Source organism: Podarcis muralis, chromosome 3, assembly GCF_964188315.1.
Source record: "Podarcis muralis chromosome 3, rPodMur119.hap1.1, whole genome shotgun sequence".
NCBI classification, from domain to species: Eukaryota; Metazoa; Chordata; class Lepidosauria; order Squamata; family Lacertidae; genus Podarcis; species Podarcis muralis.
The window spans coordinates 93,189,812-93,217,329 of NC_135657.1; the positions used below are offsets into that span (position 1 = coordinate 93,189,812).

The following is a 27,518-nucleotide window of genomic DNA, read 5'->3' on the forward strand; positions in this document are numbered from 1 at the left end:
ATCCCCCCCTTTTTCTTTTTAGAAAAAACACACAGTTCTGATTGAAATCTGCTTACTTCTTTGACAGAAAACTAATTATAGCTTAAGGCAATAATAGGCCTGTTCCTTCTATTGTTATTCAAGCGCCACTTCCATTATAATACAGTAGACAGTCAGCAGCTCTCCTTTTGAAGAGATGGGTAAAAACTCCACACATATCTGATCTCTTATCTGTCATACTGGAAATTCATGATTTCAAAAGATAAAAAGATTGGAACTGAACTTGGGGCTAAAAATAAGTTGGGAAACGCAAGTGGGCCATCTTTTGTTCATGCCGTGCAGGTTTGCGAGTATTGCAAAGCGTTGTGAGGGAGGCAGAATATTGCCATTTCTGTGACTAGTGGATGTTAAGCACTCATTTCCCTGTTAACCGCTTCTAGGAAAATAAAATGGCTTCCATCTCCGTTAACCTGGAAAATCGCAGGATGAAGATTGGGATGGTATCCCAGCATGCAGTTCTTTCCTGCCATTTACACATGTGATGCATGGGGGGGGGCAGAAGCACATGTGTGCATAAAGGGTGGTGATGGTGACATGCCGTGTATCACACCACATCTGCTGGTGTGAGTGAAATTAAGTGTGACATGGGAGCATATTGATCAAAAAGCTACAGTTGTGTAATGCCACAAGTAATGCAGTGTAAAAGGACGTCGGAAACAAAGACAGAAGCAGTAGTACTATAACCAAGAAAACTAACACAATTACACAAGACAACCATTCATTCGTGTTGCAAATCCCTCTTGAAGCCTGTTGTTTTAAAAGATTTTATTAGCACTGCATTATGGAAGCAGGTCAAATATGTTTTTTCCCATAATATAAGTATGTGGCATAAACATGTGCAAATGCTTATATATTTGTAATATTCAGTTTATAAAAAAGAATCTCTGCAAATCTCTCGGCACCTCATTTATAGCCCGGTCAGAATCGATGCAGAGAAGGAAATGCATTTGTACAAAAATATTTTTTATGGTGCCTGACTTGTAGATGATCACTATCAGTAGATGATTTGTCTTGCAATAGACCAGTGCTTTCCAACCTTTTTTTTGGCCATGCCCCACCTAAGGATCTCTAAAATCCCGATGCCCCCCTGTGACATATAATTCTTATTTTTCAAAAAGTGAGCTCATATTCACGTGGAGGAAGCCTAAGAGGCCATTAGCTTGGTCTAACTCACTCTCGAATTGCCCCCCTTAAAAATCAAATTGCCCCCCGTGGGGTGTGTGCCCCATGTTGGGAACCACGGCAATAGACATATTTCATTCACAGATCCAGTCGAGTAGTTCAGTGCTATAAAGCAGGGGTAACCAACATGGGGACCTCAAAATGTTGTTTTACCCAACTCACTTCAGCCCCAGCCAAAATGGTCAGTGGTCAACTAGGATGGGAGTCATAGTTCAAGGAGAGCCAGGTTTGCAATTATTGCCATAAAGACAATGAAACAGTATGCAAGAATTAACAATGTGTTGATGAGAGGACAATGGAAAAGAAGTTATTCTACATAGTTGGCAAAATAATGCAGTTCTGTATTTCCTTAGGATCTGTTGGTTTATTATTCATTATATTTATAATGCAGGGACGCGGGTGGCGCTGCGGTCTAAACCACCGAGCCTCTTGGGTTTGCCGGTCAGAAGGTTGGCGGTTTGAATCCCCACAACAAGTTGGCCGACTCTGGGGTTGTGGCGCTCATCTCGCTTTATTGGCTGAGGGAGCCGGCGTACAGCTTCCGGGTCATGTGGCCAGCATGACTAAGCTGCTTCTGGCGAACCAGAGCAGCACACAGAAACGCCGTTTACCTTCCTGCCGGAGCGGTACCTATTTATCTACTTGCACTTTGACATGCTTTTGAACTGCTAGGTTGGCAGGAGCAGGGACCGAGCAACGGGAGCTCACCCCATCGCGGGGATTTGAACCGCCGACCTTCTGATCGGCAAGTCCTAAGCTCTGTGGTTTAACCCACAGTGCCACCCGCCCTTATTCCCCCCAAACAGCTACAAATTCCAGAAATCCTGGAAGAGGGATAGACTTCTACTCTCATGCTGCATATGCATTAACTTGTCGGTAACACAAAAAATATAGTCTTTGCACAATCTGGAATTATTCACGTTCATCCTCAACATGCTGCGTTCAGTCTGGATTGAGTCTGGATCCTGCCATCTACTAGGGTAATTGTGGTTGTTTAATACACATTCAAACTTCCATTTGAACTTCATAAACAATTTCCTGTGCCTTTAAAACATGTTTTTGCAGTTCGTAGATGTATTCCTTGCTCCTATCGAGCAGGTTCATTTAATGTAAAATAACATTTTATATGCTTGATTTTTATTTCTCTCTCTCTCTCTCTCTCTCTCTCTCTCTCTCTCTCTCTCTCTCTCACACACACACACACACACACACACACACGCCTCCTCCCCCCAGTATTACACCAGCTTGCTGAAGACCTAATTTACTTCATAATTTCTGAGTTGATAACCAAAGCATAGATGAGATGGCTTTGCATCCCTAATAAGAGTTATCATAATGTATTGAGGATGAATCATTGCTCTTCTATTGTTGTTCATTTCTAATTAGATGCTGTATATCGCCCTTGGTTTAAATGCGCAGTTCCCTGCGGAATCTCATGCCCCAGATTGAGAGCATATTTGGTCTAATCCAGCTCCCCTTGAAATCTATGAGTGGAAAACCACACGATCAGCTTGCAAAGCTGGCATGCCATAGAAAGAGAGGCAGATGCTACAGGAATAAAAGGGTGAGTGTGTTATTTGTTCCGTTTGCTTTATGGAGGAAGAGTTTCTGCTTAGTATTCCAAGAGGTTTGAACAGGTTAGAAGTCATGCTCTGGGTGGGTGCCTGTCACCACTGAAAATAGCTGTGGCATCTCTAGGGAGTCTACACTGCTATGCCACTTCTGTGCTAAAAGGAAACAAACACAACTTGTTCTGAAGAAGTTCACAGTGCCACTTCAGTCTGAATTTCTGCTTTATCAATCCTTAAAGGTGCAACAGCTTTTTCAATTCTAAACCAAGCCTTGAAATTAATGGTGGTGATAATATGACAATTATCTACCAAACTCCCTCTCCAAGGATATAACACAAGTCCAAATTTGCCAAAGGGATCACTTGTTGAAATAAAACAAAAGGCTCACAGAGCAGTTGTATAAAGATTAAATGCCTTTTAAAAAGTGATTTTGGCTGCATATAACACCTCCACAGGTAAGCGTTTGCTCGTGACCAGTGCATCATTCACATCAGGCACTTTCTCTCCCCCCCCCCCACTTCTCTGAATTTTGCACTGCAGTTCTCCAGACAAGCAATGTGTGCAAGAATGCACACAATAGGGGAGAGGTGCACAGAAAAGCAGTGAAAATGATATATACAATGCACTATATAAGGGAAAGCTGCTTTGCAAAAATATGCATGTCATGGTAAATTTGCACTAAAACGCTGATGAATTGTCATGAAATGGAAAAAAAAAACAAACCCCAGTGACTGGTGTGAAAATGTGGATGACTGAATTTAATACTGGAAAAATGAGAAACCGAGAGAAACAAAAATTTTCAGTTTCACCCATCCCTAGTGGAGACTGATTCTAGGAAGGATATAATTTCCTGAGGCCTATGGAAGGGGCATAGCAAAATGGTAGAACATCTGCTTTGAGTGCAGAATGTCCTAGTTTCATTCCCCAGCACATCCAGGTAGGAGAAGAGATCCCTGCCTGAAACTCTGTAGAGCCTCTGTCAGTCAGTATTCAGGATTTTCTTGTCCCCAGCCTTTTCCTAGTCTTCCCACTCAGTCACTCAGTATCCAGCCATCACTGCACATACTGTATGGTCCTTCTCAGGGATATCTCTACATCTAGATCTGTACCTTGCTGTGCAGATGTGACGGAATCTACATTATGGCAAATTATTCACCCCTCTCGGTTTCACTTTAAGTGATAAAGTGTGCCAGGCATTTTTATAATCCCATGCAGCTTGGAAGACATATTGGGGCAATAGTGGCAGAGGAGCTGTAAGCAACGTCTACATGGTGCATGTGATCAGTGCCAGATTTACATATAAGCTAAACAAGCTATAGCTTAGGGCCCCACTCTCTTGGCCCCCCCCCCCAAAATTAAAGAAAAAGCAACAACTGGATGTACATTTCCAAATATAAGATAAAAAAAACCAAATAAAATAAAACCTACATACAGCAACAGTGTTTCGTATTGTGTAGGCTCCTGTGAGGGACGTGGGTGGCGCTGTGGGTAAAAGCCTCAGCGCCTAGGGCTTGCCGATCGAAAGGTTGGCGGTTCGAATCCCCGCGGCGGGGTGCGCTCCAGTTGCTCGGTCCCAGCGCCTGCCAACCTAGCAGTTCGAAAGCACCCCTGGGTGCAAGTAGATAAATAGGGACCGCTTACTGGCGGGAAGGTAAACGGTGTTTCTGTGTGCTGCGCTGGCTTGCCAGATGCAGCTTTGTCACGCTGGCCACGTGACCCGGAAGTGTCTGCGGACAGCGCTGGCCCCTGGCCTCTTAAGTGAGATGGGCGCACAACCCCAGAGTCTGTCAAGACTGGCCCGTACGGGCAGGGGTACCTTTATTTATTTATTTATTTATTTATTTATTTACGGCTATTAGCCCATAAAGTATGTACAAACATAAAAGCACAGAGGCATAAAGACCGATATATCCGACAACAGAAGGTGAACACCACGATGCAAGGGAGGGTCATTGAGCAGAGCCAAATAACAGCTTGGGGCCCGGAGAGCTCCAAGGGACGGTTCACAGAAAAAGGAAAACTGAAGACGAGATCCGACATGCACTCTCATCATAACTGTCCGATTAATTTTTGATGTTGTTGTTGTTTTTTGGTGATTTTTGTGTGTGAGATTACCTTTTTTAGGCTCCTGTGATGTTAATAATGGGCCCCGCCTGCTAGCCTGCTCCCTAAAATATCACTGGTTTGCTCATTTCTATATATAGGGTGCCTATATTCTGCATGTGCAAATGGCTTTAGATACCTATTAGGTCCATAAATTACCATATAGCATTTATTCAACCCAAAAAACAGCGACAATTTGTTGTTGACAAAGGACAGCTGGACATATAAAGGGCCCCATTACCTTCAGTAGCTTAGGGCCTCATCAAACCTAAATCCGGCCCTGCGTGTGATATATACATCAGCCGTGTTACAATGCCCGAACGCAGAATCTGGAATGAGCCATTTCTGACATAGAAGTCTAAATAAGCAAAACAAACAAACAAACAAACAAAACCCCAGTGTATTCCCATCACCATAGCTGAGAGAACAAATTTCCCGAATAAAGATTTTGTAAGTGAAATGGAATGCCGAGTATGGAATCCTGCTTCGCTATTGGATAGCCCTTCTGGAGCACGTATGGTAGGCCCTGAGATCGGGATAAGGGTCAGATCCAGGCCATTGCTCAATTAAAGCCTTTCAGCCTGCTTGTCAGGGCGCCTGGATTTGCTTCTAAAACAATTTCAGACTGTAAGGATTACCATTTTTAGAGATTAGCTGGACTATCTTTTTCATGTGTCAATTAAATGGGGGAAGGAGTAAGGGAAATCCTTCGCTCAGCTCTCTGCCCCTGGCCCCACTCATTCATGTTGAAGAATGCAGAGGAATGCTGCTATTTTAATGTGTGAATGGTTGGCGGGGGGGGGGGGGAGGCTAAAGACCTCTATTGAGTAAAGAATTTGCTTCTTGATATATATGGGTACTGTACCCAGCTCCTTAGCTTTTCAGTTCCAGTCTTTTGAAACTGACATGAGAGGAGATTCCATCATGGTACAAGCCATGTACATAGGTTTCCTGAGGTGCTTCCAGTCTGTTGCTATTTAAGAGCTGGGTTGCGCAATTAAAGTTGATTTGGTGCTTTGGAGCAACAAAGCCACACCCCCAACTCACTTTTTGTGATTAGGAAGGCAAAGGGCCTTCTTGCTGGTGGTGCCCGTCCTGTGGAAAGCCCTCCCATCAGATGTCAGGGAAATAAACAACTATCTGACTTTTAGATGACATCTGAAGGCAGCCCTGTTTAGGGAAGTTTTAAATGTTTGATGTTTTATCATGTTTTTAATTTTCTGTTGGGAGCCACCCAGAGTGGCTAGGGGAACCAATAATAATAATAATAATAATAATAATAATAATAATAATAATAATAATAGGGTAATGCTTGATGCAACATTGTATAATTCCCACAGTGCAAACAAATAAAAAGGAATGTTCACTAAATAGCCAACACTGTCTAACCTTTGTGCAAACTTTGTGCAAACAAATTAGGATGAATGCTCTACAAACTTGATTGTTTGCTGTTGAAGGCATACACACAATGCACACACCTAATGCCACATTGGAAGGCCTTAGCATTCCTTTGCCGCTGGAAGAGCAGGGAAATGGGGACTTAGAGTTATAGCCAACACTGCTTTTCCACGGGGTGCAGACTTCAGTCTCCACAACAACAAAAATCCCTCTTCTTTTCTCTCCTGCTGTTCCCAACACTTCCTCCAAATTTATTCCAGAGGGTTGGGGGACCCTCCAGAACAGATTTTGGGGGAGCGGAAGGAGAGGAAGGGATACCGCCATTGTGATATAACCCTTAGCATTTAGGTCTTAGATAGTAAGAAGGTGAATATTGGTTAGCCTGGCCAGGTCATCCATGAAGCCTGCCCTAGGCTCCTGTACTGCTCTGGGCTCTTGTGGATTGATGAGTGGTCTGTGAATTTAATACCAGTAGCAATAATAAATACAGTGGTACCTGGGGTTAAGTACTTAATTTGTTCCCGAGGTCTGTTCTTAAGCTGAAACTGTTCTTAACCTGAAGCACCACTTTAGCTAATGGGGCCTCCTGCTTCAGCCGCGCCGCCGGAGCACGATTTCTGTTCTCATCCTGAAGCAAAGTTCTTTTTTAAAAAAAATTTAATTCAAAATTATAACAAGACATATTATCCAAAAACATATCATCCTTGTTCCCCCCCCATCTTTCCTCCCTCCCCCCCCACACCCCCCCCCCCGACTTCCCTCAGTTCCAGTCTTTGGTTTCTCTAAGAATGCTGTTTTCTGCATGTTTCAAAGTTTTATAGATCCTCAAACTATTTAGCTGATTATTATCAATAAAAAGTTTGTGAATGTTTATTCAAAACCTGCCAAGGAGTCCAGTTCGCTTTGTTGTGCTGAAGCAAAGTTCTTAACCTGAGGTAATATTTCTGGGTTAGCGGAGTCTGTAACCTGAAGTGCATGTAAGACGAGGTACCACTGTACACGTTCTTGCCCATTGATTTGTGTGTGAGGAATGCTCCTAAACTATCAGCAGTTGGGTGGGCAAATGCTTGGTGCCAAAGCAGATAGAAATTTCTCAGGAGCCTAGCAACTATCTATTGCGTTACACAATACAGAAAAGGTTGGATAGGGCCAGTAGATTGGTATCCACCACCCCCCCACTTCTCTTACACACCTTGCAGGTAAAACCTGTTTAATAGGACCAAGGAAATGGAAAGATACAGGGTCAAATACCAGCATGTAAAGGCATCAAGGCCAAAGCAGGTATCTCAGCTAGTTGCAGATCGCAAACTCTCTGCATGTGATATTTTGAAATACGGCCACTTTTGTTCAAAATAGTTACCTTTTCAGTAAAATAATATGTTTGTTGTTTCTCTCTCTCTCTTGTTAGGTAACTCAAAGGGGTGGGGTGGAGGCCCAACCTCACGTGTCTGAGAGTAGGCAGAGCTACAAAATACAAGTTTACATACTTAATTCAACATTCCTTTTTCTTTTCCCGTTTTTCTTTTTAAGAAAAGAAACCTGACATGGATGCAAAATCGAGGTCTGAATTCCCCAGTGAGAATAATGAGAGGGAATGCTGGGAGAGAAGAATGCAATTGTATTAGGCTCCATCACAATGGGAGGTAAGCCCCGACCATTTATAAAAGGTAAATGCTGGCAGAACACAGGGGTTCTGGAGCACCACACTGCAGGTGTGATTTATGAGTCTAGGGACCAGCTATAAATCAACCCCTTTTGTTTTAAATGGTACTGTTTTGACGCAGTAGATCAATTTACATGCAGGGGGAAAGATGGAAAGGGGGAGGAAAGAGCACAGTACATTCAACCCAGAGAACATTAGCGAATCATATTTACAATCAGCGGCAAATTTTCACAGCATGTATTCTGTTGAAGCACGGTGTAATGAGTGCTTCGACAATTTCGGGATTGACCTCTACCAGTCCAATCCCATGCATGCTTACTCAAAAGTAAACCCTACTGAGTTCCATGTGGCTTACTCCAAAGGAAATGCATATCGAACTGTAGCTGTAATGAAATTCTGCACATTTCAAAATGGCCTCCCTTCTGGAATCTGCAGGGCAGTTTACGTACTTGGTAGAATCACGGGATAAATATTTTTCCTGTGCCATTTTGGATTGTAGGTCAGGGATTGCATGTTTGAACTAAAACAAAAGACTACAGTGGTACCTTGGATGAAGTACTTAATTCGTTCCGGAGGTCCATTCTTAACCTGAAGCACCACTTTAGCTAATGGGGCCTCCTGCTGCTACCGCGCCTCCGGAGCACGATTTCTGTTCTCACCCTGAAGCAAAGTTCTTAACCCAAGGTACTATTTCTGGGTTAGCGGAGTCTGTAACCTGAAGCGTCTGTAACCCGAGGTGCCACTGTATTTGTAGAGCTAAAACTATCATGTGTGAGAGAAGGCTTTAGACCAGTCTTATCCCCAAAATGATTTTTTTAATGTACATGTCAGGGTTATTTTCCCCATTGGGGAGCATTCAAAGCCAGATTCAGAGATGCAAAGTCTCACGCTCACCATCGAATTGTACCAAATATATTAATTTGTGATGAAAAGGTCTAGAGATCCATGATGTGAAGGTAGAGCTGTGGTTGTTGTGTGGCCTCCTCTGTGCCCACTATGCTAGCCTGCTGTCCTGTTACCAGTGTGGAAGTAAGATTCAACTGCTAGTCTTGTTGCTCCATAGCATGTCGGGAGAATTCATCAATTTCAGTTTCTCTCAGTTTCTAGTTTTTCTAATTGTACACTCAGTTCTCCACATTTCCACACGTGAGTTTTTAAAAATAAATGTACACATGTACACTCATCAGTATTTTAGAGCAAATTTAACTCAATATATACATTTTCTATGCAATTTGGACTAATATACATTTTTTTGCAAAGCAGTTCCCCCTGATACAATGCATATTTGTATGTCATTTTCACTAATAAGTGCATTTTATGCACAATTTCCCCTCTAGTATATGCATTTTTGTACAGATAGCTACGTTGGAGAACCGCATTGCAAAACTTGGAAAAGCGCAAATTGTGAAGGATGGCTCTTTCGGTTCAGAAAATGTGAATTAGGTAGGTCTGTATTTAAATGCAAAAGGAACCCCATTTCTCACTGATCCCTCTTTTCCCTCCTCAAATCAATGATGCACTTGGTCTCTTTTTGGCTCAGAGCACAGAACCAAAGGTTTTGTCTCTGTTATCTTGATTTGCCCACCTAGCTGAGCAAGTAGGCTTTGCAATTTATTTGCCTCAAATAAGGGGGGCAGGGAACTCACAAAGTTTTGCCTCGACGTGCATCACAGGGCCACTGCATGTTTCACTAGGACAACAGGAGAGCTCTAGATAATCCCCGTGCCATATTGTCATTTTCTATAAAAGATGCGCTGAATTCTCAGCAGAGGTGGCCTTCCTGTGTGGTTGGTTGGCTCAGTTAAAGGGTGTGCTGGTAGGAGCCTGCTTAGCCAAAAGTTGCAAGCTGTGAATTTCCTAAAAAAAACAACCACCACCAACCAAACTCAAACCCCCACATACTGCTAGTTGATGTTGTGATTTCTTTTAGGGTGTCTCTGCACAATTATTAGTATTCTTTTTTATTCGAGTCCTGAAAATGCCATAGATGTGAATGCACAAACCAGGCTATCAAAGCTCCATCAGGTTTGGAGGAAAACACAGAAGCAGATAGAACAAGGTCACAGCAGAGTTCCATCGCCATTTAAAGGATCTTAGCTGACAGGCTAAGAAGGGCTCTCTGGCTCAGACCTTGAAGAGCCACTGTTGGCGCTAGAGCACACCAGCCTCCCCTTGCCTTGTACATTGCTAGTGGTTGGGGAACGAAGAGAGTTGGTGGTAGGCAGAGATGCCAGCTTTTCCAGACGACCGAGGGGGCCCGACGTCCTGGTGTTACGTGTGCAACGTCACGCAATACCCTGAGGTCACACAATGTCCTGACATTGCACACATGAAGTCGTGAGGACCCAGGGGGAGGAGCTGAACGCCCTCTGAACAATAAGGGGGTTAGCCCCCCTAAAAAACATTGGGGGGACCAAAGTGCCTTGGGCCCCAGGAGCCAGCACCTATGGATCAGGGGTCAGCAAGCTTTTTCAGCAGGGGGCCTCACACCTTGTGGGAGGCTGGACTATATTTTTGAGGGGAAAAAATTGAACGAATTCCTATGCCCCACAAATAACCCAGAGAATCATTTTAAATAAAAGCACGCATTCTACTCATGTAAACACACCGGGCAGGCCCCACAAATACCCCAGAGATGCATTTTAAATAGAAGGACACATTCTACTCTGATTCCTGGACCATTCGCGGGCCAAATTTAGAAGGCGATTGGGCCGGCTCCGGCTCCTGGGCCTTAGTTTGTTTACACATGGCCTATGGTGACAGGCCATTTGGAGTGGTGTAGGGAGAAGCAAGGGTAGCTGCCCCAGGCTTCACACACGTACAAGGCTATATTCCAAGGCAGTGGGTGATCAGTGCAGATATAGCTCCAGGAACTGGATTTAATTTCAATGCTCTGGGTTAATCCCAGACTCCATTGATTGGACTGCTGTCTTGAGCAGTCAGTTCTTATTGACCCGTTGCTTGATCTACAGATTGGTTGAGTAACAAAATGTACAAAGTTAAGACCTAACAACCCTACCCTGTAAATTTTGCTCAACGTATTTGTGTACAGTATATACCAATCAAAAACAGCTTCTGAACTGAATGAGGAAATACAAATGTTTTAGCATAACAAGAACCTCCTGCCTGTTAGGAGAGGGGCAGATTTCCCCCCTCTACCCACTTTCTTCAAGCCATTCATAATTTTATAAGTTTCTATCATGTCACCTCATATTTGCCTCCTCTCTAAACTCAAAAGTCCAAAGCGCTGCAACCATTCTTCATCGGGGAGCCACGCCATCCCTTTTGGTTGCCCTTTTCTGAAGCTTTTCCCACTCTACAATATCCGTTTTGAGGTAAGGCGCCCAGAACAGTACACAGTATTACGTAGATTTGTATAAGGGCATTATGATATTGGCAGTTTTGTTTTTCAATTCCCGACCTAATAATGTCTAGCATGCAATTTGTCTTTTTCACAGCTGCCGCCCACTGGGTCAACATCTCCATTACGCTGTCTGCTATGACCCCAAGGTCTTGTTCATGATCAGTCAATGCCAGCTGAGTGTATATGTGAAATTAAGATTTTTGTTGTTGTTGCCCCAACATCACTTTACACTTTGTTTACACTGAATTGCATTTGCCACTGTTCTGCTCGTTCTCTCGGTTTGGCGGGGTCCTTTAAGAGCTCTTCACAATCCCTTTTTGTTCTAACCACCTTGAACAAGCAAACCTGGCATCCTCGCTGTCTACCCCAACTCCAGATCATTTATGAACAAGCTCAAAAGCACAGACCCCAATACCGATCCTTAGGGGTCTTTTTAATGACAGAAGAGAGTGCCACTTAACATCCTAATGCAAGTAACACTTTCAGTTGCCAAATACATTTTGACCATACGGTCTTCCTCAGTGGCACATATTGATAGGTAAATTACATCCGTATGGTCGAAATGTATTTGGCAATCGGAAGTGTTGTTTATATGCATTAGGCTGTTAAGATACACAATTATATGTAGCTGAGAGTAAAACTTGCCGTTTCTGAAGATCCTGGCTTTTTATTTATTTTATTGTATTTTATTGATTTATGAAATTTGTGTACTGCCCTTCACCCATAAACCTCAGGGTGGTTCACAACCTAAAAATATGATGGTAGAAACACAAAATGCATAATAATAAAAAAGAACAAAGCAAACCAATTGAAATATACAGAGTCGAGAGTGGATTTCATGTTCTTTATTCAGCTCGTAGTGGTGAGGAGGAATGGAAGTTCCCCCAGAATGTCTGCTTTATATACATTATTTACACAATGGGCCCCACGTGATTGGCTAATTCCGGGATTCTCCTCTAGGCCAATCAGGCTGCGGATTCACTTCCACCTGGAGCTGGATTGGGTGGCTCCTGTGGACCAATCAGACTGTTGCATTCTGAATCCTATTGTTCTAGGACCAATCAGACTGTTGCATTCTGAATCCTATTGTTCTAGGACCAGTCAGACTGCTGCATTCTGAATACTCTTGTTCTAGGACCAATCAGACTCTGCATTTTGGATCCTATTCAACTCAGTACATAACACCAATAATCCCACAACACTTTTAAAAGGGTATTGGATGTTAATCAGCCAAAGGCCTGGTTGAAGGGGAATGTTTTCGTCTGCCACCTAAAGGTGTATAATGAAGGCACCAGATGAACTTCTCTGGGGAGAGCATTCCACAAACAGGGAACCACCACAGAAAAGGCCCGTTCTTGTGTTGCCACCTTCTGGACCCCTCGTGGATGAGGCACACGGAGAAGGGCCTCAGATGATGATCTCATAGGTCCCCCGCCTCTGCTGAGGGGAAAAGGTGCTGAAAGCCTAAAGCTTAGCAGAAAGTGATCTGACCATGACAAGGGGCTGATCCCCCACTTTCAGATCACGTTGTTCCCACCCAGCTGAGAAAACAAAGTCCAGAGTATGACCTGCCACATATTGTTTTGGAAAATGCAAATTATGCATGTCTGCCTTTAAATGCAAATTGAATAGATGGTAACCCACATTCCTACTTCCCAGTGCATTTTCCTGGCCCTTGCCTGATCTTTTGATCCGATAAGCAGGATTTTTCTTTTTGCACAGGACTGCGAAATCCACTATAATTGTACAACCTGAATTTGTCGCCATGTGATTGAATCCCAGGCAAAAATAGTAGTGGCCTAGAAGCATCCTTAGTTTTTGACCATCTTAAAAGGTCCCACTGGGTTCAATGATGCTTAGTTCTAGATACATGACTGCAGTCTTAGATAGTATTCCAAAAAAAGTCTCTTTCTCTGTGTTTGTTTGTTCATCCTTAAAGAAATCCAGACTTTTCTTAGCAACTTAGTAATGTTACTGCACATATACTTTAGTTCACCAACAAGAAGGGGTAAATGTCCTCTGACATGTTGTAGGCCCTTTTAAGATACTGGACTTGGAACATACTAAACACTCCAATTCAAAAAGTTGATTGCCAAGAATTGAGAAGCATCAAAAATGCTGCAGTCGAAGCATACGCTGGAACACAATCCAATATATTGAAATAGTTGATCTCTCCACGATGCTACTTGCTCACAAATAGTCCAGTTGGTGGTGAGATGTGTACTTGCTTCATACAGCCAAAAGTAAGGGGAAATCCATCTGCTTGTATTTGAAATCAGCTCTCTAACCTGCTGTTGGTCAAACCCCACCCAGATGGTGCTACTCAGACGTATGCGCTCAAAAGATAATCTACGTTAAAGTTGTGGGTGTCTATTTTTATTTTTCATCTTGGTTAAATACCATGCAGCCAACGTACCCAACCTGCTCTACTCAGAAATCGTGACCAAAAAAAGAAAGGACGAAAGAGAGATTATCTGCGAGTGGTAGAAACCGTGCCTTTCTGCAGCTAAACATATACAGTGGTACCTTGGGTTAAGAACTTAATTCGTTCTGGAGGTCTGTTCTTAACCTGAAACTGTTCTTAACCTGAGGTACCACTTTAGCTAATGTGGCCTCCTGCTGCTGCCGTGCTGCCGGAGCACGATTTCTGTTCTCATCCTGAAGCAAAGTTCTTAACCCGAGGTACTATTTCTGGGTTAGCGAAGTCTGTAACCTGAAGCATCTGTTACCTGAAGCGTATGTAACCCAAGGTACCACTGTACTATATGATGAGAGCGGGGTGTGTGTGGAATCTGTAGCCCTCCAGACTCCCATCAGTTTTGCAGATGGGTTGTAGCTCAGTGGTAGCACCTTTGCCTTGTATTCAGAAGGTCTCAGGTTCAATCCCTGGTGTTTCCACGTAGGGCTGGGAGAGGCACTTGCCTGGAACCCGGGAGAGTGTAGACAATACTGGATTAAATGGACCAGCAGCCTCACTTGGTATAAGGCAACTTCCTGGCTCCAGCCAGCCGTGCCAATGGGAAGGGACAGAGGAGCCAACTCCTAGGGGCCAAGGTCCCTTTGGTTCCCCGAATAAAATAATTGAGGGGACTGGGCCCCCCAAGTTGATGGGCATTGCCATTCAAATGGTTTGCATGCACCACATCATGTGATCAGTTATGCAGGGCAGGGCTTACCTAGGGCACCCCCAATAGTTTGTTCAAGTTGGCACCCCTGGGAAGGGTTAATGAAAGTTGTAGTCTAGGTAGGGCTGCCATAGCCCCCAAAGTGAAAATTCAGACAAAGTTGTTGAGCCACAGGTTTCCTCATCCCTGAAGTAGAGGATTCGAGCATCTCCCTGCCCTGAAAACAATGAGGAAAAATGCTCATGACGAAAAATGATAAAACTATTTATCAACATTTGTTCAATAAAACGCTAAGTAAAATCAATAGATTAAAGCAAAGATAAAAAAACCCACACATTTCGAAATTCATTCTGTGCTCGCTTATTGGGGAATAACAGTACAACCTTTTAAAGGTAAGTGCTAGTTTATATATGTTTACTCAGAAGTAAGTCCTGTTTTAGTCAATCTAGCTCACTCCCAGGTAAGTGTGCATTGCAACCTGTCACTTTGCCAGGACTTCCCTCCAAGTAAAAGATTCATCACACTGGCCTGCAGATGGACAAATATTACACCCAGAGCGAAGTAAATAAACTTCATTGCACATAGCCAAAGGCCTTTGCAAAAAAAAAAAAAAGAAAAGAAAAAAAAAGTATGTTCATACATACATAGTGGGGGAGGTGATTTTTTTCATGCAATCCAGGGCAAGCTGACGCAGATATGTGCCATCTAAATTATGAATTAAGCACGGGCCTTGATACTACACATAAATTATTGGCATGATTACACTGAAAGCCTTTGCAAGAACACACTGATATTTAAAAAGCAAAAGTCAAATCTCTCCCCCTCCCTTTCCTCCTGTAGTTTATGGTGCCAAAATGCTGCCACTAACTTGTACCGTTTACCTTTAAGAGAAGAGGTTTCTGCAGCGGGCATTTAGCTAGATCTGTACACCTACACGCTGCAGATGGTTTAGTTTTATAAGAGATGAAACTGCATTTGGTGGAACTGATTAAATATAAAAACACCACCATCTGCCATTTATTCTAATATAAAATGGTTTGGGCAGATGCTGACATCTTTCTAGATGATTGATTCATCTCTGACAAGTGAAGATTCTCAGAGGACTCCAGCTGCCCACTGCTCACACAATACCCGTTTTACAAGACGGAACGCCAATCAGAGCTGTTTGATTTGGATGGAGCAGGTGAATGAAGGGCACTTTAATAAACCAGCAGTGTCTGGGCTGCGCGCTCTCTCTCTGCGTTTCCCCCCCTCCTTCACTCCTGGCCCACATTTCACTGGGACGCTGTTTTACACAAATAGTACTAAAGCACAGCTATCCCAGTACAGCGATTATGGCAAAAAGAGCCAAGTTTTGGCACAGGCTGCTCCACTTTCCTCCTCTGCGTGGAAAATCGTTGGAGTCCTTCTACATAGGCAGCTTGCTTTTAACGTTACAATTTTTTTTATTTTTGGGGGGTGAGTGTTAAGTTTACATCAGGTTTCTGTTTAAAAAGCCTGCCTCGTTATTTATTAAGTATGACACGGGTGGCTTTGTAATAACTTGAGTAACAGATGTAGGCATTCTTCATTTTAATAAGATCTGGATGCTCTTAACTGCTGCTTGATGCATGGGCCTCAGTACTACACACTTGTATTCACCCCTGTCATTCAGCCTGGACACTGAGATCCAGCACCGAGGGCCTTCTGGCAGTTTCCTCACTGTGAGAAGTGAAGCTACAGGGAACCAGGCAGAGGGCCTTCTCGGTAGTGGCGCCCGCCCTGTGGAAGGCCCTCCCATCAGATGTCAAGGAGATGAGCAACTCTATAACCTTCAGAAAACATCTGAAGGCAGTCCTGTATAGGGAAGCCTTTTAAGGTTTCATGTATTACAGTGGTACCTTGGGTTACAGACGCTTCAGGTTACAGATGATTCAGGTTACAGGTTCCGCTAACCCAGAAAGAGTACCTCAGGTTAAGAACTTTGCTTCAGGATGAGAACATTAATTGTGTGGTGGGGGTGCGGCGGCAGCGGGAGGCCCCATTAGCTAAAGTGGTACCTCAGGTTAAGAACAGTTTCAGGTTAAGAACGGACCTCCAGAACGAATTAAGTTCTTAACCCGAGGTACCACTGTATTATATTTTTATATATGCTGGAAGCTGCCCAGAGTGGCGGGGGCAACCTAGTAAGATGGATGGGATACAAATTTATCATCATCATCATGTTTCTTGAGTTATTAACAGAGCCCTAGAAAAACTCATCCCAATTCTCCCTATTTATTCAGCTATATCCAGCCTTTGCTTTGAGGATCTCAAGGTACACGCCCCCCTTTTATTCTCACCACAACCCTGACAAGGTGGGTAAAGGGAAGAGATAGTGACTGGGCCCATATCACCAGAGAGCAGGGATGGGGAAGAAATTGGATTCAGTTTGCATTCCAAGGCAAACTTGCCTTATTTCCTCTTTTTTGAAACAAGACATAAACCAAAACAGACATTCAGAATTTGCACTTCTCTGAATTCTGCAATGCAGATCTCCAGACAAGTAATATGTAAAAAATAAATAAATGCATATACGTTCGGGTGAAATGTGTGTAAAAAATGCAAATATTTGGAGAAAAATTGCAAAAACATGGGTCTTCGGCAAAATTGTATTTGTGCATATTAGGAGAAAGTCATGCTATCATGCTGATGGATTTTTATGCGGACTGTCTTTAAAAAAAAAAAAAAGTTGCAAATTGATGTGGAAGTGTAAAAACCGAACTTAAGATTTGAAAGAAAAAACAAAGTGACAAGATTCGCACATCCCTTCCAGAGAGCTTTATGGCTAAGTGGGAACTGGAAGCTAGCTCTTGCCAGTCCTAACCCATCACTCTGACATCTAATGTGGTATGATGGGTTATTCTCATTTAATCCAGAAGTTTGTGTTGATGGTGAATATACAAACATTTAAAGGATGATATTGGTGTCAGTTCCTTGCATTGAAGGTAAGTTCGTGCAATCAGCTTTTACAGACAAAATCTTACCATGGGGTGATCATGAAATTAATTTTTACATACTCTTTATTTTCACAGAATCATAGAGTCGTAGAATCGTAGAGTTGGAAGGATTTGTTCCTGCAGATGTAGTGGAGCAAAAAACAACAACTTCTCAAAACACACTTGACACTTTTTAAAGGAGTCCTTTCACACTTCACAACATGGGAATGTGGCGCAAATTATTATTTTATTTTCTTTATTAAATGTCTATACCGCCCTTCATCCAAGGATCACAGGGCGGTTCATAATATAAAATGAATCAGCTGAAGCAATCTGGTTCCTGCCTGTGTGTTTGCACTGCGTCACGCCTTGTCCTCATGGTAAGCAGCAACAATTCACCCACCAGGAGGTCAGATAAGTGCCTCCGTCCCACCATCCTCTCTGCTGCTAGCTGTGGTGTCCCAGAAATTCTGTTGCTTGTTACACTGTAGTATTTTTGACATGGCTGGTGGTACCTAAAATGTTTTGCTGTAGATGAGTTCCCCAAATCAACCATGAATGCAAAAAGAACTGCGGTGCCGTAAAACAAACGGCAAGAGCCATACTAAGAAATTGCATTTTCCTGCAGCAGTGCCACTGTAAATTCTTTTATCAGTTCCCCTGTTAATTAGAATTGCTGTGTGTTGTCTAACAATAGAAGATTTCATTATGCCTTCTTCAGTAATTATATATTTTAACTATAAAGTATAGCCTATAAATATCAGACAAAAACAAGCACCACCACCTTCTTTGGGTACAGTTAAGGTTGTAAATAGACATCCCTTTAGAACAAAACTACACGGTGTGAAAAACTGAAGCCAGCTACCAGCTTTGGCTACTGAGGTGAAATTTAAAAGTTATCCTTACTACATTGTGATGTGCTGGTATAGGAAATGAGCTGTAATGTTGGTTGGCACATGTTTTGTTTGCCCTAGGTGAGTCTTCTGTAATGTACTTTCCTTCCCTGTTGTTAGTGACTTTCTTTAGAAACCCCCCTGGGATAGATATCACATCAACAATACTTAGCAATAAAATGGAAGTCAAGGCTTCTGTTTCTGTAGAGCAGAGGTACGGTCCAGATATTGTTGGACTCCAACTCCCATCAGCCTCAGTCTGCATGGCCATTGGTCATGGACAGAGACAATGGTAATTGTTGTCCAACCCCCAGAGGGTTCCATATTGGTTACCCCGGCCATAGTGTCTGCCCTTTACAAATATGGCCACTCTGTTCTGGCAGAGTCCCTCTGTGCCAGTACCTTGACTGAAACCATAGAGAAGAAGAAAGCTAGACTGTCTCCACATTACCAGCGGCGGAGGAAGCGGCTTGGGCGCCTGGGGCGGCACGCCCAGGATCAGTGCGAGCCACCCATAGGGCCGGGGCCTCCTTCCACTCAGCCTGCCTCCTCCCACTCAGCCGCCCTACAGCTGGGGGGGAGGGGAGGCAGCGGGCAGACCGTTTGGGCAGCGCAGAGCCTGTGAGCGCCCAAGCCACTGCGTCTCTCCCAGGAGAGACGCGTGGCTTGGGTGCGCTGCAGGCCCCGCGGTGAGTGCTGCCTGGCATTTTGTCACCCCCCTCAGTGGTGACACCCGGGGCGGCCCGCAGCCACCACACCCCTTCCTCCGCCCCTGCACTTTACTGGCCATCTGTGTGCTGCGTATTCTGTTCTGATGGAGAAATATCTTTCTCTTGAACATAGGTGCCAACTCCCTGGGGTTCTGGGTGCCTGAGCAGCCACAAAATTCCCCATAAAGGGGCACCCACAAATTTCGGTGCCAGGGCCATCCATGCTGTGTGGCACCCACAGCCCCAGGCACTCACGGTTGCAGGGCCAAGCTGGCACTCCTGCTCCTGAAAGTTTCTCCTCATAAACTTAAGGTAAATATTGCAATTACTATGTGAGCAAGATAGTGATGTATGGAAGTGAGAGCTGGACCATAAAGAAGGCTGATCGCCGAAGAATTGATGCTTTTGAATTATGGTGCTGGAGGAGACTCTTGAGAGTCCCATGGACTGCAAGAAGATCAAACCTCTCCATTCTGAAGGAAATCAGCCCTGAGTGCTCACTGGAAGGACAGATCGTGAAGCTGAGGCTCCAATACTTTGGCCACCTCATGAGAAGAGAAGACTCCCTGGAAAAGACCCTGATGTTGGGAAAGATGGAGGGCACAAGGAGAAGGGGACGACAGAGGATGAGATGGTTGGATGGTGTTTTTGAAGCTACCAGCATGAGTTTGATCAAACTGCGGGAGGCGGTGGAAGACAGGAGTGCCTGGCGTGCTCTGGTCCATGGGGTCACAAAGAGTCGGACACGACTAAACAACTAAACAACAACATGTGAGCAAGATGGCAAACTGAGTGATCATGAAATTACTGGGCTTGATTCCAGAGGTGAAAAGCAAGAGAATGTCACCTGCACATGATATACAATGCCAATGAGAAAAGACATCACACGAGAACTGCCCACATCATGAGGTGAGTGTAATGTTAACGCTAAGCCTGAGAGAATACCGATACCAGGTCTAGGCCAAAGCCTTGTAGAAACATAATTTGTGGGTTTGGATTAGGTTCACAATAGTGCCGTAAAGTGGGCCTTGTGACTGGAAGAAGTCTCCTAGATAGGAACGTTGGAAGCTGCCATAGACTGGACCACTGGTCCATTTAGTTCAGCATTGTCTACTGTGACTCTTAGCAGTTTCCCAGGATTTCAGATGGGGAGTCCCTCCTAGCTCTGCTTTGGAGATGCCTGAGATGGACCTTCTGCATACAAAGCAGGTGCTATTTCACTGAGCTGCAGCCTTAAAGACAGGCAACCACTGTGACCACTACAATTTGAGGTGCTATAGTTGTTTCCTGCTCCATTTCCTGTTCCATTTGTCCGCTCAGCAGGTGGGGAAAGAACTGGAGGATGTGCAACAGCTTTGCATTTTCATACGCACACACACAATTTTTTATTAAATTTTCTGTTTCACACTTTAGAATATTCATTTAGACAACCTTAAAATGTTAGTGACTTTCCTCCTCTCTTTCCATGGTTCATTTTGCATATCATATATCCCTGCATGTTTTACATAAGCTAAACCATTCAGTATTCCATTATTACAACCAACAAAACTTGTTTACACTGTTGAATTTATCTCAAGGCTGCCAAAGTTTCCAAATGTACACAATTGGCCCCCCATATATTCAATAAACATTTTCCAATTCCAATCTTCTTTAAATGTGTGTTCTTCTTGTTCTCTTATTCTATATGTTAGGTCCGCAAGCTGCGCATATTCCATCAGTTTAAGTTGCCATTCTTCTTTAGTTGGGACCTCACTCGTTTTCCATTTTTAGACTAACAAAACATGGACCGCAGTGGTGGCATACATAAATAACCTTTTTTGACACCTGGGAATTTCCAACGAAAAGGACTCTGGTTTCAACAGCTTTGCACTTTCTCATTGCTTTGAGCTAATGAAGGTAAACCATCTCTGAACTGATATTTGATGACCTTCCTAACTAATCAGGATAATTCTTGTTCTGTTTCACAGCCATTTTAATCTATTTTGACTAGATGGAGGGCCTTCATGAGATGGTCCATAGTATGTCTGAATATTAGATTTCCACTTTCGGGAACTTCCTCTTCTCCCCCTATAGAATGGTATATTAATGGTACATTTTGTGCATGCATCTCAGAAAGTATCTGTTAAGCTGTTTGAGATACAAAATAGAATACATGTTTGCAATACAAAATACAAATACACACAGTGTTTGGTTGAATTATAGACTTATTTCAGTACTTTCTTTTAAAAGAAATGATTAGCTATAGCTTACCTTTTGGATCCCAAGGTATTACTACTTGGATTAATTAAAGATATTGCCAAACAGCAGGACTGGTAAGAAATTCATTAATCATGCTGAAGGTAATATTGACTAAAACTGGCAAAATAAAAAGGCACCTGATCTTTGTAATAGGTTCCGCAAAGCATATAATGGATACACTGTCAAGTTTCGTTTGATTATATTAAGGGAAACAAAAGGCCAGGACTTTTCGAGATAACAGGAAACCCCTGATTGAATACTGGAATATGATACACAAGAAACCTAATGTGCAAAAGCATATTCTGTCAGTTATTTAATTAAACATTTGATTTGATCAGATATATACAGGATGAATTCATTATATTAAATATTTGGTGGTTGTTGTTTTTTAAAACCAACCCTGTTTTGAAACCAGTGAGCCTGGTCCCAGATTTTCAAAGAAGATTCGTTTCAGATTTTTTTTTTTTTTGTTAACCTCTTGTACCACATTAGCTTTTATATGCCTGTTGTCTTTGTCCATGGAGTTTTCTTGGCAGGGATACTGGAGTTCCTGCTCCAGGTGGATCACGTTTGGTCAAAACTCTCCACTATGACCTGTCCATCTTGGGTGGCCCTGCACGGCATAGCTCATAGCTTCTCTTATTCAAGCCCCTTCACCACGGCAAGGCAGTGATCCATGAAGGGAAAGATTGAGGGCACAAGGAGAAGGGGACGACAGAGAACGAGATGGTTGGACAGCGTTCTCGAAGCTACCAACATGAGTTTGATCAAACTGCGGGAGGCAGTGGAAGACAGGAGTGCCTGGTGTGCTCTGGTCCATGGGGTCATGAAAAGTTGGACATGACTAAACGACTAAACAACAACAAACCACATTAGCTAGGAGGAAGTAAGCCCCTCTGAGTTTTATGACACCAAAAAGTGTCTATAGGATTATAGGACTGCAGGCATTAAAGCTTCAGCCCTCTTCAAATTTATCTGGGAGGAATTTTGATTGAACTCAGTGAATTTTACTTCTGAGTAGACATGCATAGGACTTCACTGCCAATAGTTCTTATGACTTCTTAAATTTGTTGTTATGCAGAGGAGTGGTGGGAGGCACTGGGGAACCCCAAGGGAAGAAGGCTCAGATCCGGGGGATTGGCGGTGGGATGAGAACGAGTGGTCAGAGGGAGAAGAGGGAACAGACTGGGAGGAGTCGGAGTTGGAAGCTGAAGAGGTAACAGGGTTTAGTGAGAAGGAAGAATCTGTGGCAGAGAGCAGTCCAGAATCAGGCAGAAGTGGAGGCTGGAGAGGAGGGGGGCCAAGAGGGAGAGATGAGGCAGGCTGATGGAAATTGGACTCTAACAATATCTGGAGGGTCATGGTTTCCCCATCCATGTTCTAAATATTTTTTGTACACCCTGACTTCAAGTAGTCTAGTATTTCAGTAGTGTACTTAAATGTGGATTTGAATCTGCGTGTCCAAGTATTTATGGGCTCCAGCCCATAAAGAGTTATGGCCAGTTCAATGCAAAGCCACACTGCACATACAATTATATTAAGCATATAAGATACATAGTCCAGGGACAGAGCATGACAGGTTTGATCCCTGGCAGCATCTCCAGGTAAGGTTGGGAGAGACCCTTACCTGAAACCCTGGAGAGCTGCTGCCAGTCAGGGTTGACAATACTGATTGAGATGGACTCTTCGTTTGACTTGCTATAAGCCAGCTTCCTAGCTATCTGCCTAAAGAGTACACCAGTTTGTGTGTGTGTGTGTGTGTGTGTGTGTGTCTGTGTCTGTGTCTGTGTGTAGGTGTAGGGGGGATATGGCCCATGGACAGGAAACAGGTCAGCCTTGTTATATAGCCTTTCTACCACAAAATAGTGGGACGCAGGTGGTGCTGCAGTTCCCTGCACTGTTCTGGTTTCGCCAGAAGCGGCTTAGTCATGCTGGCCATATGACCTGGAAGCTGTATCCCGGCTCCCTCGGCCAATAAAGCGAGATGAGTGCCACAACCCCAGAGTCGGTCACGACTAGACCTAATGGTCAGGGGCCCCTTTACCCTTTACCTCTACCACAAAATACTCCTCTCCTCTGGTGCACAATCTGTTTAGAGCTACTGCCTTCACAGTCTTCCAAGGCCGCATTTAGATCTAAACAGAGTTGACTTTGCTTTTCGTTTTATATAATATTATCATCTTTATACGGGGGTGGGTGGGTGTGGCATCCCTTTTGCTCAGATGTGCTGCAGCTTTTCCATTTCCCCACCTCTTCTGACGCTTCCATATCGTGCAACAGCTGGGCGAGGGCAGTGCTAGCTCTCTAGTTCTATGCTGCGCTGCTGGGTTGTCCCCCCCCCACTCCCTTCTTTCTTTCCTTTTTGGCCTTTGTTAATTTTTTCCCCTGATACATAACAGACTCTCCCCAGCTGTTCAAATGAAGTTGGAGGAGTTCTTTTGTGCTTGGTTTCTGCTCAAGCCGACACCTCGGCGTACGTTCTTACATTAAAGTGGGTTTTCGCTTCAGTAGGTAAATAAACTACAGTGGGGCCTGTTGTTCAGTAAAATTGAGCATGTGGGCACCATGGAAAGACAATGTGAAATGTGAATTGCCCACATCCTACGAACAAGAATTGCCGGCCTCTCACTGTGATGAAGGGCACTGCAACATCTTGGCATAAGCCCCTGTGTGTAATTACTTTAAATTGTGACTTTTACCTCTCTTTTGTTTCGTTCCTATTCGTGCTATTTCTTCACATGCCTTCGGTGTCAGCTAATTGGTGCATAGGCATTTCCCCCCCTCCTCATCTGAAGTCCATTTACTTCATTAGAACATTAGCGTGTGTTCTGATGTTAATTGGGCTTCACATTTCTATGCAATAGCGTGAGCTCTATTGTCGCCACTGAGCTCACTGCTCTGAATGATGAAAGGCTGACATGAGGCCGATTTGTGTATGCTTTTTGACTATGCTAGCATGAATTGCTATAACAGTGAATTGATTTTAATTTCTGCGGCCTGCTTTGGAGAAATGGTACAAAATAATAATAATAATAATGGGGATTTAAAAAAAGAAAAGAAAAAAGAAATCATGCTTCATGAATGAAAAAAATGGACTTCTTCTCCCCGCCCCCAAAACTGACCACCCCTTTCTCTATTTCTGCTGTAGTTATTGTAGTCTGCATTTTTTGATCTTGGATGCATAGAAGTAAATCCCTCTGACATGTGACAGAGAAGTTAAAGAGCAAGAGAACTTGGCTGTGATGCAAGATAGGGAAAGGAAACCAAATGTTTTGATGAAAATAGGAACAAGCAGTATGACTCTACACAAGTAGAATACATGGGGATCCAGACAAGTTTTCCTACAGTGAAGTAAAATTCTAGGCTCTATGAAGAATCAAGCAGAGGTTCAACAGGCAATTAGATCTATGGCTAGCAGGATGCTAAATCTCCTCCTAACCTAGGTGTGGGGAACCTTTGGCCCTTCAGATGGAGCTGAAGTACAGCTCCCATTGTCGCTGGCCATTGGCCATGCTCGGATATCATTCAGTCCTATGAATTCTCACTAAAAACATGAGTATGACCATTTTCAGCAGAATTTACTCGCAAGACAACCTTAGGTTGCAATCCCATGTGTGCTTACCTAAAAGTAAGACCCACTGAAAACAGTAGGACCCAGTTCTGAGCAAATGTGAAGAAGTTTGTGCTGCTCGTTATTTTTATTTAAAAATCAGTAACTTTTAAAATGTGCTAGGTTGTTCTTGTTCTTATTTTTATTATGTATTTTTATATTGTGTTTTTATGTTGTAAACCTCCCTGAGGCCTGCAGGTATACATCATCATCATCATCAATTTAGGTTTATGAACTGGCTTATTAGTGTAGAGCAGGACGGACAGGAGTAGAAATGGAAGGAATTCTATGAAATTACTGGGGTCACGATGGACAAAAGTACCATCAAATTTTGGGACATATCCTTTCATGATAAAATAATGTCAAGTTTTCCAGGTTGTTCTGAAAAAAATAATTAATGGCACATTATGATCATATTACTGTTGACTAGTTGAAAAATGGTGTGTGTGAGAGAGAAAGGGTTTATTATATGCAATAATTACATTTCGAAAAGAAATCACAACTAGAAATCTGATTTTCTTCAAGGCAGTTGTTCAAAAAATAAGCACAGAAAACCATTATTAAAAACCTCTGTTTCTTGTGAAGCAAGTCTGATTGGTCCTATTACTTTTGGTAACTGGATTGATTTAATTTTAGTGAATTTGCGGAGGTGTGTTTCTGGCTTCAGATGCTTGTAAGAATGTAAAAGCTGTTCCTGTAACATTTGTGAGGGGGTGCCATTAGTTATTCCTAGGTAAAAGTGAACTGAATTCCTAGACAGAACTGCTGCACTCAACACTCTCTGCAGGGACTAATTTAGGTCCTAACTGCAGAGAACTGTGTGCATAAACTAGTCAAGTTCCAGTTTGTTGATGGAGAGTCATTGCATATTCTCAAAACTTATGTGCAAGGACTTTTGTCTGCAGAGTTGAAGGAGTGTGTGTGTGCCTATTAGTCAGGGCAGAATAATTTTCTTGACATGGATCTCTTAAGGGTACTAGAATGATGATGGACAGATGATTATATTTTTTATTACCTCAGAGTACATTGTGCTTTATGGCGTGTCACAAAAAAGGGGGAATATGACATGAAGGAGAGGAACGAATGCTAGGTTGGCACTCTACTTGCACCAGCATGAATTCTTAGAGCGTCTTCTTTGGACATTTGGTATGGGGAACCTGCAGCCCTCTGGATTTTTGTTTTGGCTCCACTTCCCATCAGCCCCAGTCAACATGGCCTGTGGTTAGGGATGATGGGAGTTGTAGACCCAACAAGAGCTGGAGATCCACAGCTAGCCCACACCAAGTCAAAGAAATTTTAGTTTTCATTAGGCAAGCAATCTTAGCTCTACAATCCACTTCAAATCCAGCAGTCTCTCATAACGTGGTGATAATTGTTGCGGAGGGTGAGTGCGGGAACCCAATTTGAACTCTTATTGTGGAGTGCAAGCTGGTTGAATTCCAACTAATCTACACTGCCAAGACATCTTCTTTTTTTCTAAATGGCAAGGGAATGCATTGTTTATGCAAATATCCACAGGCCCTGTTCTGAAGTTTGTTTAACTGTGCTGATGTCTGAGAATGGGCACGAGAATGGAAGTGTCAATAAAAAGGCAGATGAACACTTCAGCTTGGCATGGTGGACCAGCAATATTGGACAGGTACATTTGCACCTATAGGAAAACCCCAACTTGTCCACAAACCAAGATGAGGGACCTTCTCAGCATAACAGCCAGTGCTTAGGACAATGGGATTTGCTGTTGTTGTGTTTTGCTCTTTAGAGTTATGGAGAGTTGAACATAACACTAAGCATACCCAATGTTTACTCCAAGCGGATGTTTCTCAGGCAGCCTTGTTTGTTATGTGGTCAGCTGCAACTTTGCAAACCTGGCCAACACCATACTGGGAAGGCACAAGCAGGCCTTGTTGGGTTAGCACACCTGTGTCTTTGCTCACAGCTGTTTGGATCGCAACGGAGCTGCTGTTAGCAGTTTTGAAATGCTTGCACACACCCCACACCCACTGCCTGCTGCTTTATAGCATCCATTGGCACATTTCTGCCAAGACTGGATTGCCCATTGGAATATGGGAACGCCAAAGGTTCTTTCTGTATGGGAACAAGCCAAGTAGCCTCAGCACTGTGCTTGACAATATTCCACTCCTCAATGTGAAAAAAGTGTGTGTGTGTGTGTGTGTGTGTGTGTCTGTCTGTCTCTCTCTCTCTCTCTCTCTCTGTCTGTCTCTGTGTGTGTTGGAAGAATGTTAGAGACATAAATATGTCAAGATCTGTGTGCACGGACATGTATATAATTGCACTAATTTCTTTCTCTGTTCATCATAACAGAAGCTCAAAACGGTGCAAACATTTTTTTTCTTAGTTGCTGTCATCCTCCCCTTCCCGCTTTCATCATGTTGAAACAATGAACGTTGAAGACTGAAAATCAAATCTTCCTAGAAATAATTGAATGCCTGCCTAATTCAACTGATCCTATAGAAAGAGCTCACAAAAATAAGTGTGGATTTGTGGGACAAAAGGGAACATTTTGAAAGGTTTCCTATCAAGCCAGTAAGCAACTTTGGTGCCTGTTTTTAAGTAAAATAAAATGAAATAAAGCCATATTAAATTAGTGTGAAATTACATTAACTCAAGATAGGAAAAGGAAATGGCTTATATACATCACACCTCT

The 27,518-nt window shown here is 43.2% G+C and overlaps 1 long non-coding RNA gene across 4 annotated transcripts in view; it reads left to right on the plus strand.

The window, feature by feature from the left end:
- The window catches only part of LOC114593770 (uncharacterized), a 47,378-nt gene extending 27,912 nt beyond the window's left edge, over positions 1-19,466 (plus strand). For 2 of the 4 annotated variants that reach the window (XR_013392360.1, XR_013392362.1), the window contains 3 exons: positions 2,608-2,785; positions 7,824-7,936; positions 9,294-14,773. This is a non-coding gene — a long non-coding RNA (uncharacterized LOC114593770). Of the gene's footprint in view, positions 1-2,607; positions 2,786-7,823; positions 7,937-9,293; positions 14,774-17,498 lie in introns of those variants that run through there. The other 2 variants (XR_013392361.1, XR_003705776.2) reach the window with 2 other exon arrangements.
- Positions 19,467-27,518: the final 8,052 nt, after the last annotated feature.